An 18,808-nucleotide genomic window follows, 5' to 3' on the forward strand; every position below is an offset into this window, starting at 1 on the left:
TGAATCGTCAACTACAAAGTCATGAAGCTCTGCACAGAGTTTCCATTAATAAATTACAATTTGTTTCACTCCTAATCCAGCTTAAAGATTCCATACAAATAAAATTTGCGATGACTGCTAATCGAATAGTCATTGTCTTGGAACTTAATTCTTGTAGCTGTTCTTTGTTAATACACTAGTTATGAATCCCGCGCGTTGCTGCGGGCGTGTTTTCTGCTTGAATTTTAGCAGTTATATGGCTACGTCTAAATCAAATAGCAATTACAAACACGGGATATCATACAAGTGTATAACTATATAATAAAAATCTTTCTGTTTATAACTTCTAAATCTTAAAAAAGAAAAAAAATTGGCTCTAGCCTTATCTGCTTTGGACCCCTTGTTTAAACTTTTATACAGCACCATGATCTTCTTACAGTCCGGATAAGTTCCATTTTTTTATAGCCTTGGTCTTGCTGGTCTTGTGCCAACGAACAGCCTGTGCAGCCAAAGCATGCTCTTTGTCAATCTTGCGACGCTTCCACTGACCAGTAGAATATGCAAATTAGTCGATTCTTTTTGAGGAAAAATGACTTAGTTTAGTACTGAAAAACATCTACAACTGATATAAAATATGCTGAGTTTAACATATGCAAATAGGCTAGATAGAGAATTTAACGTTTCTTATACATCTACAACTAAAACCGCGATTAATCACTAAATCTATGTGCAAATAGGCTAGATAGAGAATTTAACATATCTTATACATTAATCAAACCACGCATGACAACAGCGTCTCCATAATCAATTACATCTCTGTGTTGTGCAAGGTAGTCCTTTCTCCTGCATGCATTCACTCTCTTGAAAACCATTAAGTTTCTCGCAAAAATGCACCTGAATCAGTTCCTTCTCTTATAAACACACATCACTCAATTCAGATTACTGAACCTAAACCTAAACCTGATCCAATTCCAATGGAGGATTTGCTGAACCGAAAATCAAATACTGAAATTTGACAAACTTTATTCATCGATCAAAGCTGACGAAAACTCAGAAAGAATGCAAGTCTAAGTACCTGCCAGGCGTTGTAATAAAAAGAATCTCTCGTATGAATTCCTTGAAACGCACTGCACAAAGAAAAAGGAAGAGAGGAGTTAGTGAATCTGCAAACAACCTTCAGTGTTGAAAACTAATTATTCCCGCATCCAAATTTATCAAGTTTACCGAAACGAAAAACTCTTGTCCTAACAAATCGGAGATCAAACAAAAATAAAAAAGGAAATGATTGGAGTGAAAAGAACTCCAGGAACCTAGCTACCAACATTCATGGAAAACTTCATGAATTCAAATTCTATGAAATCTTCAAGCTTCTGCACATAAAAAATTAACTAATTTTGGTGGACAGCAATAGAGCGTGGAAGCTGGATCTATCACTTACATAGAGTATAAATTAAGTCTACTTCTTTCCTCTCGATAAGCTCTGAGCCCTCCAGGACATATCTGCCATTTTATTCTTATCCCCTGTAAAAGAGAAGAGATCGTTATTAAAGGATATTTAACCTCTAAGAGTCAATTTGGATAGTGAATTTGGATTCAAATTAAATTATCTTTGATATTCTAAGACGCAAATAAATAAAGTAAATATACATATATTATGTGCGTACACAACATGCTAAACAGTATATGAAAAATGTCAAAGTATCAATTAGGACCTATGATACCTCCAGATTATGAGACAATTTTACAGTAAGAAGTGTTAAAACCTTAAGGTCAAGCAAGCAATCTCTTATAAGGGAACATAGCAACAGAGTGGACATACCTAACATCTCTTCAATTGCATTTCCAAGGGTTGTCGAATCAAGTTCATCTTCAGTTATAACCCTTGCACTCGCCAAGTCTGCCAACAAAGAAGCAGTTTTAAATTGATGTCCTTCAGCAACATCGGGTGACGGTACCTACAAATTCAAAAGTAATAATGAGTTCTCCCTTTTAGCAGAAAATAGGCAAAACTACAGACATTAAAACATGATCAAAACATGGTTGATAGTGGCATATTAGATTCACACGAAAGATTGCCTCATACAACATGAAAACAGAAGTAAAACATTAGGTCTCATTTATGATCATATCATGACATACTTTAGTTCTACAACAGAACTTGAAAACTGAAATTACCAAAATGGAAGGCTTCCCAGTTGCCAAAATCTCATAGCAAGTCATTGCACCAGCTCACGAAATGATTATGTCTGCAGCTGCATATGCCAAATCCATTTTATGCATGAATCCTTGATATGCAGAGTTAGATCAGATTCAAGGAAAACATGGACACATCTTGAAAAATGTAGAAGATAAAGTAAATCTACCATCTCTGACTCGTATCACTTATCACAGACTTAAAAAAAAAAAAAAAAAAGAAGAAGAAGATAATGCTAACCACTACTATTGGACCTCAAAAGAATGTTGCGTAAGTTATCGGCATGATTCACGAATGGATTACTTTTCCAGTCTTTCCAAGCTTATACTCCTAATGAACACATTAGTTTGCCTGCATAAGTTACGTAAATATGAGGATGCAACATGTTTAAGTCTTCAAGCAACATAATTGCAGTAAAAAAGAATCTAATTTATACTTGACCTTATAAAAGAACCAATATATATGAAAAAGAAAAAAGAAAAAATTGAAGGCAAGAAGTGGCATGAAGGCAACAGTGTGTTTTTCAAATGAACCCACATACTCCAATAATCCCTCGGCAATAAAATATCTGGAAGTGGCAGAGGACATTTTTTACCGAGCCATTCAATTGGAGCAATCTAAGTTCTTCAGACCTCAGAGATTGACGACTTCTTCTCAAGTGTGCATGTCACAACCTCAAACAGCGACGGAAGGATATTTATCATATTAAAGAGGCACTTCCTGCAACTCAATTATAAACACTGTATTGGTAAGAGTACGGAACAGTAAGAACCTAAGAAGACCACACAGATGCAAGACTGTAATGTTACCAATTGATTGTCCTCCCTCCGCTTGCACGATTTACCTAAAAATCTTTTTGTTCAATCTGGACCAACCATGCCACCAGAGAAATATGCACTCACTGCATTTCAAAGAGGAATGCAAACACTAACTCAAATTTTCATTGCTTAGTATTCAGATAATTATGTAACTCATGCTCAATCTAATTTTAGAAGGCATCAATATTATACCTGGTTTGGGAAGTGGTTGTGTAATCGGAGATTTCCTTGTCTGATACCAAACAATGAAGAAGTTTCATGAGTACACCATAAAATTGAACATGACCATCGTTTTCTATCATTTTGCTTCTATTAATAGGATATGAAGGATATGCATATATATTTATCCACAATGGGCAGCTTGTCTTCTCTTTCTGAAACTGCTCAAAAGGGTTACCTTGAATCATCTTCTGGACATGTTCATAGCTTTCAACATCATTCCGATTAAGCTTAGGCACAATCATCTACTGCCCATCAAGGTTTTTTTCAAGATCAATAACTTCACAATACTATAAACGTATCTATACCCACTTAAATTTCAAATCTTAAATCATAAATTATTATCCTCAGAGTCATAAATCAATAAAACTCACCTGCCCTTGGAATTACTGTTGATAGAGAGCTTTGAGGACAGGGCATGGGTTTCTTCAAGGGTGTTGTAACTCAGGTCCTCAACCGAATCATCGGAGTCATATCCTGGGTTGGATCCTCCGCTTTCTAAGCAAGGCCAGTAATCGACGGTTCTCTCGGCAAGGGGAGAGAGAGATAGGGGCTGAAGCCCTCGGCATGCAAGCACAGAATAGACCTCTCTCTCTCTCACTCGTTCTCTTCAGCAAACACGCCCGCCCGGCTTCGCAGATTGACAGGTCAGGGGCGTCAGGCAGCAGGGGCAAAAGCGGAAGCACACTGTTACTAAGGGAGATTACTGTTCATAAGCTACAGTAACTCCTACACTGTTTTAGTATATAGTAAATTAGCTATTTCCTAGAAAAACGAGAATCAAACATAACAATCGAAACTATATTCACACATAATCATCAACCTAGATCAATAGGCCTCATCAAAAAGCCCGCGGATCAAGCGGGCCGATGGAGGCCCGCCGACCCGGAGGGCCAAAAGCCCGGCCCGGCCCGTCAAAATGCCCGCAAAAACCCGGCCCGGCCCGTAAAAGCCCGTAAACTATTATATTATAGGATTAAATTATGTTTAGTCCCTATACTATGACCATTTTTTCGTTTCAGTCCCTGACATTCTCAATTAATCTGAAAAGTCCCTAACGTCAAAATTTCTGTCTGATTGGTCCCTCCCGCATCAAATTGTGAGTTGGCCTTAGGTGAAATGTCCAATATACCCCTCTGTTATTTCTTTTTCTCCTTTTTTTTTCTTTTTCCTTTTTAATTTCTTTTTTTCCTTTTTTTCTTTTTTCTTTTTAATTTCGTTTTTGCTTTTTCTTCTTTTTTTCTTGTTCCTTTTTAATTTCTTTTTTTCCTTTTTTTTATTTTTTCTTTGTAATTTCTTTTTTGCTTTTTCTTCTTTTTTTCTTGTTCCTTTTTAATTTTTTTTCCTTTTTTTTCTTTTTTACCTTTTAAATTTCTTTTTTGCTTTTTCTTCTTTTTTTCTTGTTCCTTTTTAATTTCTTTTTTTTCCTTTTTTTTTTCTTTTCGTTTTGCCTACTTTCTCCTTCCTTAACCCACCAATCCCATTCCGATCAAACTCCACAACCCATCTGTTTCTCTCCCCAAATTGAAACCAAACCCAGCAAAGACCTAGCTTGGCGGTGCAGAGATGGACATCGAGCAAAAGCAAGAGGTTAGGAGTTGATCGATCACTTCTTCACCTTCTCTCAAGCCATCTCCCTTTGTTGGGATCCGCCCTCGCCTCCATCTCCCAAACACAAGCAGATCCCAATCAGAGCGGAAATTCGCCGCTAAACCACTCCCCTCTTGTTTTCACAGCCTACTTCTCTCTCTCCCACTCAAATCTCACTTTCTCTCTCCACATCAAGCCTCAATTTGGAAAATTTTCACTGAAAACTACCATTTTTTCAGATCTTAAGGTTTTTGGGTCTTGCTCAAAATGGTGATTTGGATTTTGGGTCTGGTTGAAATGATGGTTTTTGATGGCCAAGTTGACCAAAACCAGAAGTGAAGAAGAAGAATAGTGATGGAAAAGAAAAATGGCCGCTGGCGTGGAGAACAATAATTGGGGTTTCGGGTCGATCTGGATTGGTTCGCCGACGTGGCGCTACCGATGCAGCACGATACGATGGTCATTAAAAAGGAAAAAGAAAAAAGAAAAAAGAAAAAAGAAAAAAGAAAAAAGAAAAAAGAAAAAAGAAAAAAGAAAAAGGAAAAAGGAAAAAAGAAATTAAAAAGGAAAAAAGAAAAATAAAAAATGAAAAGGAAAAATAAAAAAGAAAAATAAAAAAGGAAAAAGAAAAAGAAAAAAGAAAAAAAAAGGGCCACCGGCGTGGAGAACAAGAATTGGGGTTTCGGGTCGATCTGGATTGGTTCGCCAACGTGGCGCTACCGATGCAGCAGGATACGATGGTCATTAAAAAGGAAAAAGAAAAAAGGAAAAAAAAGAAATTAAAAAGGAAAAATGAAAAATAAAAAAGGAAAAAGAAAAAAGAAAAAAAGAAAAAAAAAATTTAAAAAGGAAAAAGAAAAAAAAGGAGAAAAAGAAATAAAAAAGGAAAAAGAAATAACATAGGGGTATATTGGACATTTCACCTAAGGCCAACTCCTAATTTGATGCGGGAGGGACCAATCAGATGAAAATTTTGACGTTAGGGACTTTTCAGATTAATTGAGAATGTCAGGGACTGAAACGAAAAAAGGGTATTAGTACAGGGACTAAACATAATTTAATCCTATATTATATATATATATGTATGTTGATGTGCTCATATTTTCTTAATTCTTATATTTCTATGCCTCTTTCTCTTGGTATATATGTTTAGTTCTTATTTATGGTTCATTTACGTTAGTTTAGTGTCTTTGTAGGTGTGTTTCAAAGAAAGAAGAAAAGAAGCTAAGCTAAGCTAACTAACACAGAAACTGTTGTGCAGAACACCTAACTTCACTGAATTACTGGGAACTGATCGGATGGAATTAGGAGGTGTACGCTATATGCACGGAAAGCCCCATGTGTCTAGTTTCTGAGGAATTTTACGGTTTGTGATTCCGACTTTTCTAGAAGGAGTTATGGCAATTTAAGTGAATGCAGTTCAGCTTGGACTGGAATCTGCAACATCTTTTACAAGTTCATGTCTAGAACCTAACTTCGCTGAATTACTGGGAACTGCTCGGATGGAATTAGGAGCTGTACCCTATATGCACGGAAAGCTCCATGTGTCTAGTTTCTGAGGAATTTTACGATTTGCGATTCCGACTTTTCTAGAAGGAGTTATGGTAATTTAAGTGAAGAAAGTTTAGCTTGGACGGGAATCTACAACATCTTTTACAATATGCACGGAAAGCCCCATCTAGAAGGCCCAGCACATATATTTGGAAATCTTCAGTATGCCACATCATCATTATTGAAGATCCAGGACTTTTAGACATGTTTATATATGTGTGTGTGTTTATATATATATATATATATATATATATATATATATATATATATATATATATATACAGATCCAATTCAGAGCGGAGCTCCGCTTTGAAATTAACGTGTGAAGTTCGAGTTTTCGGTCACTTTTCGGTCGCATATCCACATCTCGACCGTTCAGTTTTTAGGTACTACTGTATAGATCATCTCTGCAAATTTTCAGCCAAATTGATGATCATTAAGACATCTAACTCGTTTAAACCAATGGACGGACTGAATCTGTCAACCTGAACCGTACTAGCTTTAAGGCACTTATCAATGCCTTAACGATCATCATTTTGGCTGAAAATTTGCAGAGACGATCTATACACTAGTATCTAAAAACTGAACGGTCGAGATGTGGATATGCGACCGAAAAGTGACCGAAAACTCGAACTTCACACGTTAATTTTCAAAGCGGAGCTCCGCTCTTGATAGGATCTGTATATATATATATATATATATATATATATATATATATATATATGTTATATATGTGTGTGTGTGTGTGACTGTGTGTGTGTGTGTGTCTTTGTGTGAGTGTGAATTTGTTGTAATTTGGTTTATGGTGAAATTGGTAGTTCTCATACTTCTATATAGAATATGTGCATATATATATTCTAGTATTCTACATGTCATGACTACAGTTGACCGATTCGATTGGATTCGAAAATATGGTGAAATTAGCTGAATTTTTTACCACACTCATAATTTATTATAATAATCTCATCCAACGGTCGGTTTTTCCATTTTATTTGAATTGATAGAGGTTACCCTTTGGAGTGTATGATATATAAATATAGGTTTATAAGAGTAACTAAGTTTGCCCTAGTTGATCGAATTCGAAACGAGAACCAAATTGACTGGCTTTTCTACGACCACCATAAAACATTACAATCTCTCCATCGAGCGGTTGGTTTCTCCGAATTCATTTTCCACTTCATGGTTGCTTTAGAATGAACCTCAACAATTTAAATGCAATGTATAAGTCATACAACTTTAGAAGGAAAATTGGTATAGGCCAATGTGTTTGTAATTTTTTTTTTTTTTTTTAATCTTATGTCCACGCACATCCATCGATGAAATATTTACAAACGTGATGTGAAAAAATAAGCACGTTTCGCGGTCGTCGTGCCATCGGTCAACTAAGAAGGCATATAAGTGACGACGGTTGACCAATTTGATCGGATTCGAAAATATGGTGAAATTGGCTAAATTTTTTACCACACTCATAATTTATTGTAATAATGTCATCCAACGGTCCATTTTTCCATTTTCTTTGAATTGATAGGGGTTGCTCTTTGGAGTGTATGATATATAGATATAGGTTTATAAGAGTAACTAAATTTGACCTAATTGATCGAATTCGAAACGAGAATCAAATTAGCTGAATTTTTTACAGTCACCATAAAACATTACAATCTCTCAATCGAGCGGTTGATTTCTCTAAATTCATTTTCCACTTCATGGTTGCTTTAGAATGAACCTCAACAATTTAAATGCAATATACAAGTCATACAACTTTAGGAGGCAAATTAATATAGGCCAACATCTTTGTAATTAAAATTGAAAATTTTATCTTATGTCCACGCACATCCATCGATGAAATATTTACAGACGTGATGTGAAAAAATAAGCACGTTTCGCGGTTGTCATGCCATCGGTCAACCAAGAAAACATACAAGTGACGACGGTTGACCAATTTGATCGGATTCGAAAATATGGTGAAATTGGCTAAATTTTTTACCACACTCATAATTTATTGTAATAATGTCATCCAACGGTCCATTTTTCCATTTTCTTTGAATTGATAGGGGTTGCTCTTTGGAGTGTATGATATATAGATATAGGTTTATAAGAGTAACTAAATTTGACCTAATTGATCGAATTAGAAACGAGAATCAAATTAGCTGAATTTTTTACAATCACCATAAAACATTACAATCTCTCAATCGAGCGGTTGATTTCTCTAAATTCATTTTCCACTTCATGGTTGCTTTAGAATGAACCTCAACAATTTAAATGCAATATACAAGTCATACGACTTTAGGAGACAAATTGATATAGGCCAACATCTTTGCAATTAAAATTGAAATTTTTATCTTATGTCCACGCACATCCATCGATGGAATATTTACAGACATGATGTGAAAAAATAAGCACGTTTCGTGGTCGTCATGCCATCGGTCAATCAAGAAAACATACAAGTGACGACGGTTGACCAATTCGATCGGATTCGAAAATATGGTGAAATTGGCTAAATTTTTTACCACACTCATAATTTATTATAATAATCTCATCCAACGGTCGGTTTTCCCATTTTATTTAAGTTGATAGAGGTTTCTCTTTGGAGTGTATGATATATAAATATAAGTTTATAAAAAATATTATCTTTAAAGATTAATTTGTAAATAAAGCCCGCAAGGCCCGCCCCGAAAAAGCCCGCAAGGCTTAGCCCGGCCCGGCCGGAAAAAGCCCGCGAGGCCCGCATTAAAATGAGTTTACAAATTATTAGGTGTTTTCACAAATGAGTTTCTACTAGCCGAATCTTAGTTCAATATATGGTGTTAACGGGAGATATAGCTATGCTGCGTACAAAAGTTTTGTTGACTTCAATAGCCACGCCGCATGGAATTTACAAACACCCAAAACACAACCTCAATATGGTTGCAGTTTTTACGAGGTTGATTTTCCTCTAGATGGTAAGCCCAAATTTGATCTCGACATTGAGCTTTTTGATGATATATATGAAGAAGACGAGCCAATTCATGGCTTTGATCTACTCAAAGGGCTAAAGAACCATCAAGAGGTTGATTATTTAAGTGAGGAGGTTGTACACTTTGACATGGTTGTCAAAAATAAAGCCGACCTAGAAAAATCACAATCGGCTAAATTTGAAGTAGAAGCCGAAGTTGGTAATTCAAATACATATGTAGAGCTTGAAAATTCGGCCTACATAATAGCCAGAGAACAAGAACCTACTATATGGGGTTTAAGTTTAATGCTTCACAGCCTCCAAAGGCTTGAACCAAAGGCCGAAAACAAAGAAGTTTCCAAGTTTGCGATAAAGCATCGTTGGCCACCTCCATAACGGCCATAATAATTTTCTTTTTTTCTTTAGAATATGCAAAAGAAAAAAAAAAGAAAAAAAAAGACGACACATGAAAGAGGCAAGAAAGTGTGCTTGGAAAGAATGCTTGTGTTTTAACCCATATATACAAGCAATAATAGTTATCGGCCCCATTTTGGCCGAGTGCTTCAATGTTCTAGCAAGGAGCTTCATTAAAGTTGCTAGTAAGTTACTGTTGGTCATGAGATGTAAGTTTGGGTGGTTATTTGGTCTAGCAATTAAATTAAAGGGCCATTTGTTTTAAATGAGCAAGAAAGAAAGATGCATTTCAGATTCTATATTGATCAATTACATCACCAAATCATCAGTGAAGGTTTAAGGCCGCGAAGACCAAATTTATTTTTTTGGTTAGATGCTTTCAATCGGCCACGACTTTTATAGATGCAACAAGAGGTGATCTTTCTATCATAAGTCTTTATGTATGAGAGTGGATTCTCAAGTTTAATTCGTAAACATTTCCTTAACCACTCGGCGACATTTGCCAAGGCTCAAGGAAATGGGGGGGCTATGTTTGTATCTATTTTTGGTAAACCGGCCCGTAAATCAATGGGCCGATAGATGAGGAAAATATAGTGTTTTTATTGTTGATACTCGATAAATTTCATATTTATGAGATTTTATTAGATATTAACTTTTGGAGAAGAAATGAGAAGGGAAGGAAATAACGGCGATAATTATTCTTTGATATAATTAATGCCGAGATGTTATTGAGTTTGAAGGCATTGAAGACAATATTGCAGAAATAAAAACAAATCAAATATAATGGCGCCGTAAGAAGGAAGTAGTAATAGTGCGGTTAAGGAATGAAGTAATATGGAGCATATCTTAATTTCGGTCATTAAGATCGAAATTCATTTAATTTAATTGTAATTTATTTCCTAAACCTTATGTATGTGACTGTATAAATACGACCCTCCTAGGTCATTGTAAAAGGTCCCCGACCAACACAACTCAAAATCTACAATATCAATATTTTCATTCTTTCTCTAGCCTACTTTAATTTTTATCGCTTTCTTTACCTTCCACACTTTATCATTCCTGCAATTTACTCTTCAATCCCTTTAAATTTCATGCAATTCAATTAATTCGCATTTAGATTCTTGCTCTTTCACTTTTCGCACTTTACTTTCTGCAACTTATATAAAAAAATCAAAAAGAGAAGTACATTAGTGAAGACGCCAAAAGTCCTTGCAACAAAGGCAAGAGAACCCAGCGGCCGAGACGGTTCCTTCCTCGGCCCACAATCACTTGAAAGAAGTCAGATCAAGCGCAAATCTTATCAAAACCTCGCTTGGCCAATTAGCCGCGAGTTGGCACGCCTGTGTATCAAGAAAGACAATTGGACCGCAAGTCTCTCGGCCTCTAATTTTGGCCGAGACGATTTTGAGGCAAACAACAACAATATCATCAATTTGCCAAATCATATGTCCAAAACTCCAAATTTATTGTATCTATGTATTCTATTAATAAGTGTACAACTGTACACACGTGGTAGGCTGTAGATATAAATTAAACAGGTAACCCATTGATGATCTGGTTCTGGTTCTGGGCTTCATGCTCAGTGCAGCGGAAAATTCTGATAAGCTTTTTCAGTTTTTTACAGGCACGAAAAATCCCTGAAACTGCGAAATTCTCCATCAAACGGCCATTCATCTCTATCAGCTTCTCTTTCAATTCGCCAGAGGCTAGAACAAGAGCTGAAACCGAACTTTCACATTGTGTTTTCAAGTATTGGTATGACTTACTCGCAACGCTAACAAAACAGATACTCCAGAAGAAGAGAACGAGCCATCCAAAAGGTGGAACGAGGATGAGCAGTTCTAAAATGCAAGCAAAAGTTCCCAACAAGATGATGATCCTATTCATCAAATTTCGAAAGTTTGTTGTACTGTGATCAGTTTGGAGTATCATGACACCTATTGACCCGAAGTAAGCCGATACGTCGATAACAAACAGCCTCATCAAAAGCGTACTGCTGTAGTCTGGAGACGAATTTGCTAACTCCAGTTGGAGGCAAAAGCCTAAGATGGCGATGAGAGAAACAATGCATTTGTTCAATCCCACCATAGATTTGGCCCGAGGTGCACACTCCTCCATTCTGTTATCGTTAAGACCGTAAGAAAATTAATCGAGTTAGAATTTATTTATCTAATTAGTGAAAAAAATCGACTATGGCTGTGAATGAATTACAGATTATAAAATTAGGAAGGGTCAATTTTAAAAACAGAGCCCTCTGTTCCTACTACATAGAACTTCCCTGTATTCTTTAATATATCAAAGAGATCCCTGTTTCAAAGGCTTCAAATTTCTTCCAAAAAGTCAAATTAGAAAACAAAGTAAGGGAAGCTAAGTGAACCAAACTCCAAGTCATATCCATGGACCATGCTGATGTAGCCGGGCTGCCGGGACATAACCATATCCATCGTCATCATCGTCATCATCGTCGTCTCCATCTCTACTTCTTGCACAATTATATTAAGCAACTCTAGAATATTGCGATTTGGACTATCATTATGATATGCTCCAGCCGCATAAGGTTTCTGTAACTTACAGGTTATCCACTATATATTTTCAATTACGTCTCGCTGAACATGACTATAGAACTTTTATAGAACTTCCCTTCTTTAACAGAAACTATAAAACATCAAGAGCGACTTGACTGAAATAGCTAAGAGTGAAGAGTGTAAATGACTAATGCAACAATAAATAGCGTCATCAGGGCTACTCTGTTTTGAAGTAAGAGGAACTCGATATATATATAGATGAATTTCTTTGCTGCCTAATATAAAGCGGGAAGACAACTGAATCAAATTTCACAACACCCCAAATAGATAACAACATATCCAATAGGGGCCAGTACATATCATGCTCTCTACAGCTAAAATACTTGAAATGTGGGAGAAAATAAAGCCCGGTGCGTAATATGCTCTATACCTTCAATCATTGTAGCCCATTCGGCTCCTCCATTTGGTTCCCTGCAACACTCTGCTCCTCCATTTTGTTTTCGTCTACATCTTTTTCTCCTGTATCTTGTACTTGTATAACAGTCTGTTCTACTCCTGCATCTTGTAATGGCACAACATTCTCTGCCTCGTTCTGTTTTTGGCCTTTAAACCGCTTTTTCACTTCGCTCCACATATAAAGAAGGGATTTCCTATACGATTCCTTAGTTACAATGTCTCTAACAAAGTAAATGATCCACAAACAGAGGGTGAACCACCCAAAAGCTCGAACTAAGATGAGCAATAGTAAGAATGAAGCAAGGGATCCAAAGCAGAGGCTAATATTGAGCAGAAATTCAGCCAAATCTGAATTGGGAGGGTGTAATTTCTTGAGAATTGCCAGTGACCCGATGTAAATCAAGAAAACAGCAATAAAGGTCAGCATAGTGAGATGATCTGTGTCAAATGGAGATTTACTCCCGGCTGCCTGCTTCACTTGAAGGAGCAAACCCAGCATGGCGATTAAAGAGAAAATATATGGGTGCAATGCCCCTCTAGAACTTTGAACCTCCTCCCTGCAAATGTAAGAGAATTTTCTTTTATTGCTTTGTATATCCCCAATCAAAAGATTTTTCAGAAAAAAAGAAGAAAAAAAACAATTGACTGATAAATTAAAATTCTTTTGACGACTCAGGACCAAATTTAAACTATTGAATTGCAGAAAAATCTGAGCTCCAGCACCATCGGAATTAATCTGCTGAATTTAAAGGGTTGTAATTTTCACCCGTCGCAACCGATTGCTGCGTACCCAGAACAGCAAAGACCTGGCCGACTTGTGTGCCCGCCCAGAGGCTCCCTCCCTTGCAGCTAATCCCTATAGTTTTCAACCGGTTGAATTCGACCGACTGTAACCCGACCCGTAGACCAGAGTCGCATCGACTCATATCATATCGACGGTGAGCTGTAACTCTTGTACCTCTGTAAGCCGACCCGAACGCCCTGTTCTTCTCGAACCCAAAACGCACTATTCGTCGCTGGACTGGAACCGCATTTTTTGATGTCGATGGACAGAAATGATTTGAGGGAGGCGTTTAAGATGTACGACATGGTTGGATGTAAGCCTACTCAGCTCTTCCCAGTCCTCTTTTCGGAAACTCCAAAGCGTCAACCCGAACTGTCCCTTACCTCGGCCGAAAGCCTTTCCCACGGCCTCTTCCTCACTCCTATGCAGTTCTTCTGCCCACTACGGCTACGATTCCGTCAAGATCGGAGGCGGTTCGGTTTTAGATTCGGAAACATCATTTTAACTTCAAATGGAGGAAGCGTCATGGTAATGACTTGGTTAGTTAAAAGAGCTTCAGCTGGTTAGTTGCGGACGCAGAACCGCACGTTTTGCAGCCGCCGAACCGAAGCGGCTGACCTTGGTCATCGTCAGCCAAGTTCCATGACTAAAACTCTAGTAATGTTAGTCCTTTGCTGATTGCAAGGGTTTGGGCGGATTCCTGGTAATCTCCGCCCACAAGTGAGCACCATGACCCTCCGGAGCCAAGACTGAAGCTAGCTCTACTTTCAAAATAAACAACGTACAGTTTCAAAATTTTTGTTTATTTCACGAGAAAAACGGATTTATACTTGCTCATTCAAATTCTGAAGATTCTGAGCAATGTCGATATCCATCCCAACGGCTTTTATTTGCGAGTTACTTTTTTCTCTGTACTAAAAATTGGGGACGGAACAGAGAGCCCCGCTGTGCCCTGAAGCCCTCTATATATCTGTGAGTTGTCGTGTGCTTACGACGCGACTCAACACTATTCTTTTCTTTTTCGGTAAAATCCTCATATAGTACCCGAATTATCACAAAATGCACTTTTTGGTACCTACAAATTTTCAGGGAGTCTAGTGGTACATGAACTATCCCTCCGTTAGCCCTTATAGTACCTCCGTCCATTATTCCGTTAAAAATGCCTACGTGGCGGTTATGTGACACTCATGTGAGTAAAAATAGCAAGGGTAAAATAGTCTTTTCATTCATATTTAGAATTATAAAATTTAATATATTGAATATCTATAATTAAAAAATATTTTGACAGATGAAAAAAAAAAAAATTAATACCCAATTTATTCTTCACTGTTATTGGGATACTTGGGTCACTACAACAAATCCGGGCAACAGCCACGGATGGTTTGCCACAGTCAAGATAAACGTGGAGATATGCTTCAGATTTGCCCATTTGCTTCCATTCATTCCACTTATAATTAGAAATAGTGGAGATCCAATATTTTATAGTTTATGATTCTTGTTTCCCTACCCAATATGGCGGGGCCCTACCTTTCACCATTTATTAATTCTCTTCTCATACAAAAGTTAAGAATTTAATAAAAATCAAATTTCTCCCTACAATGAGAGTACCGAATGGGAGACATCTGTATACTTACAAAATAAATAAATAATTAAGAGCAAGAGAAGTCTTTCCCCACTTCGCCAAATTAGATCTATACTTCTGCAAAACAGCTCTCTCTCTCTCTCTGTGTTTTTGCCTGTGTTGAATCGAATGTTCTTCTCAGATCTACCAACCAACCCATCTGAATCCATTTCTATGGCACTCCATGAGCATGCCGAACTACATATCAGTCACCAACCAATGGAATCTTTTCTGGTGAGGATCGGAGCTCCTTTTTCTTTTCTTTTTTCTTTCCTTTTTTCTCCCTCCATTTCAATTGTTAGATTCTCATGTCCTGGTTGGTAATCGATATTAGGTTTTCTGTTTTTGATTGGGTTCTGCAAGTAGAGAAAGCCACATCAGGCAGCCATCTTCTGATCTAGGTTTTTTATTTATTTATTTATTTTTAATCTGATGCTTTGATTTTATTGAGATTTAGTTGTGCTACTCATATATTTTTAATGAAAATGGTTGTCTACAGATTCATTGTCTCACCCAAATTCCCTCTCCCTTCCAAACCAAACCTAGCCGCCACCCATGGAAGGCATACACCGCCAAGTCCAGATCTTCCCATATGGTGGAAACCAAGCCAAGCTGGAGCGAGTCCATCTTGAAAGTTCTTAAAGGTTCAGAACTTCAGATCTTTCCCTCTTTGCTACGAGTGCATGATATCTTTCCCCCCTTCTCTATCTTTCTTGCTCTCCTCAGACTCGTAATGATTCAAGATCTTTCCCATTCTGCATTTCAGTTTTTGGTCTTGTGCTTATCTGTAAAGTTTAGAAATTGTCTTTCCATGTATTTGATTTTACATTTTAGATTCTGGGTCAGATTGAATTAACCCAATTTAGTTCGGAAAAAAAAAATGTTTGGTAATCCCTGTAAAAACTAACAAGTAATTGGTCAATCTATCTTTTTTTCCTGTGAATTCAGATATGGTTTTCAAATCTTGGTTTGAATTTGTGTTTTAAGTATTGTAATTTCAATTCCTTACCTCTGAAATTTAAGGAGGATCATCCTCATATAAATTGTGTTTTCTGAATGAAACATTATTTTTACTTTAGCGTCATGACTGATTAATGGTTGTTCCTGGTTATTTCAGAGTTTAGCCACATAATTGTTCTATGATCTAAATGCATGAGAATCCTAATTGGTGAACCTTGCTAAGATGATGTAACAGTAACATTCGGGGTATGCTTATTGATTATAAGAGTCCAGAAATAAACTTGTTTCTTAAAGTTCATGTCAAATTCTCAGTTACCTTGAACTTTGACTTGTGTGGAAATACCTGTATCTATGCATGACAAACTAGAACTTAATGCTTGTCTGCCTTTACATGACAGTTATCACGTAAATTAGAATGCTTAATATGATTACCTTATCATTTCCACTATAAAGATTGATTAATAGTCCTAACACATAAAAAACATCTGATTTTCAAGTTGTTTATTTCATTTGTTTACTACTGCTAGGTGATGGAAGGTCTTTTGGACATGCTAAAGGATGGAAAATATCTTGATACCTATATTGTGATTCAAACTATGAGGTAAAACTTGTTGACAATTTTCTTTAAATTTCTATGTGGTTTGATTAACCTTCATAGATGCAATGCATATTTACAAGCAAACTATTATGTGTATCAAGTTATCTACTGAGATTATGTGTTTAGTCAATTCTTTTTTGGTGACTTGGCTTTCAACATACATCAATCTATTATTCTGTTTAAGTTTTTTTCATTGCTGTCCTATCAATTCAGATGCTATTTGAACTGTGATGATATTGATCATGGTGTGCAAACCCCTGATGACTATCTGAAGTTAGGGAAGCTTCCTGCACCAGAACTCATAACATAAATGTGATATGGAGTTGTGGAGTTGCTAAGATGATGTATCTCATAACATATATGTGATATGTAGTGGTATGTTTCCCTCATCTTTACATGCTTTAAAGTGGTCTTTTTAAGTTTAAATATGTTAACCTCAAATTATAAACTACATACTCATTGCTTTGCACTATGGTGCTAGTGGTTTGCTGTGCTAGTTATTTTTAGCAACTGATTACCCATGATTGATCCTACAGATGTGAAAATGCTCGTTGGGCTTTGCTGCTAAATTTGGCTTAGCAAGTGTAGTTGTTCTAGGATATCAAGAAGGCGCTATTAAGAGAATTGCAGATAAGGTTGCAGCATAAATGAGGCAAAGTTTGTAGACAAAATATTCTTAGGTTCTGTATGCATTTTTATGTGGTTGCTTGAAGTTGGCAATTGATTTTCATGTTTTACAGTTTGATCCTTGGTACCATAATTATTAGTGAAATGCACTTGTTTCTTTCATATGTAGAGAAATTTGAAGTTGTAATTGAATGGTTTCTGGAATTTTATAATTAAATATTTTGGAATAATTAATTTTATGCATCTTTTTATTTAATATATATTTTTTTAATTGCAAATAGAGATAGTCACGGTTTGTATTGATGGTGGGTATTGAACCCAATAAAATATTGTTAAAATAGTTTAGAATTGGCACACATAATTGTGGGTCCCCTCATAGTAATACCCACGAAAGAGTTGGAATGTGGCACATTTGAAGGATTGCAACTGCTCCACAGCGCACTGACATCTTTAAAAGTGGCTGCAGCGTGGCTCTGGGCATTGGACACGAATAAATGTGTCTCTTGCTTGTCGTTTTCTGTATAAAGCCACGAACATGGGACGTGGCTGTAGCTTATAATTGTAGTGGTGGGTCAATTAAATTAAGTACTTTTATTTTTGTTTAGTTTTTTTTTATTTTATGAAAATTTAATATATATTAATTTAGACATAACTTTTTTCTCAAACAATTAATAGGATTAATCAATAGAGATGGTAGGTAAATCTAGATATTCACTAAATTCAATTCTAGGTCTTTCTTTTAACCTAGTCTAATTTATTTTAATTTAGTTTAATAAAAAATTTGTAAAAGAAATATGAAAAATAGGTGTTTTACTATTTTACCCGCACTTTAACGGAATAATTAACGGAAGTACTAAAATGGCTAACGGAGGGATAATACAGGTACCACTAGATTCCCTAAAAATTTATAGGTACCAAAAAATGCATTTCGTGATAGTTCAGGTACCATATAAAGATTTTACCCTTTCTTTTTTTGGTAATAAGAAACTTTATTAATCGAAACAAGATTACATTTGATGGGGATGACCCAATGTAGCTCGGTAACTCCTAACTCATTAGAAGCACACGAAGTATGGATTTGATAAAAAAAGGTATAAAGTCCGGGTACTTGTAGTTGTAGGATCGACTAAAGGCCTTGATTTTAATTGGTTGATATTGTTTCCAGCTACCCTTAAGAGCCACACCCCAACTCCCGCTCTTCTTTTCCGCAAAACTAATGTCTCTGTATTTGTCATCAAAAAAAAAAAAAAAAAAAGTCTCTGTATTCATATGCCAAATCAACCGAAACAAGTTCAGTCAAACAGAAAATACAAATAAACTCTCAGCAACATGGTCTTCTCAAAATAAAAAAGTCTTTCAACAACATGGAATTAGGGCGTGCTAGGGTAAGTTGTGTTTGTGGGTCATTTTCATTTCTCAAAGAAATATTATTATCAAAATAAAAAAAAAAGAAATCTTTCAACGATATGGAATTGGCATGCTAAGTTTCGTGGCACGTAAACGTAAGGGGAGGAAATCTGCTGTCCCAGATTTATGTGTC

The 18,808-nt window shown here is 36.3% G+C and overlaps 2 long non-coding RNA genes across 14 annotated transcripts; one reads left to right on the forward strand and one right to left on the reverse strand.

Annotated features, from left to right (window-relative positions):
* On the reverse strand, positions 1-3,895 carry LOC133726329 (uncharacterized). Of its 13 annotated transcripts, none has more exons than XR_009854761.1 (11): positions 3,585-3,893; positions 3,389-3,458; positions 3,184-3,223; positions 2,983-3,074; positions 2,769-2,893; positions 2,414-2,524; positions 2,155-2,264; positions 1,799-1,934; positions 1,418-1,500; positions 1,055-1,106; positions 1-523 (listed from the first exon to the last, which is right to left on the reverse strand). It is a non-coding gene; the product is annotated as an uncharacterized LOC133726329 (long non-coding RNA). The 13 variants fall into 13 exon arrangements; XR_009854759.1 differs by having other exon boundaries at positions 2,715-2,893; XR_009854758.1 differs by having other exon boundaries at positions 2,155-2,231; positions 2,806-2,893; positions 3,585-3,888.
* Positions 3,896-15,076: 11,181 nt separating this feature from the next.
* LOC133745846 (uncharacterized) lies at positions 15,077-17,524 on the forward strand. Its single transcript, XR_009863820.1, has 6 exons — positions 15,077-15,317; positions 15,418-15,484; positions 15,583-15,727; positions 16,571-16,644; positions 16,855-17,016; positions 17,178-17,524. It is a non-coding gene; the product is annotated as an uncharacterized LOC133745846 (long non-coding RNA).
* The last annotated feature ends 1,284 nt before the right edge of the window (positions 17,525-18,808 follow it).

The sequence above is a fragment of the Rosa rugosa genome, chromosome 1 (assembly GCF_958449725.1).
Source record: "Rosa rugosa chromosome 1, drRosRugo1.1, whole genome shotgun sequence".
In the NCBI taxonomy this organism is placed as follows: domain Eukaryota; kingdom Viridiplantae; phylum Streptophyta; class Magnoliopsida; order Rosales; family Rosaceae; genus Rosa; species Rosa rugosa.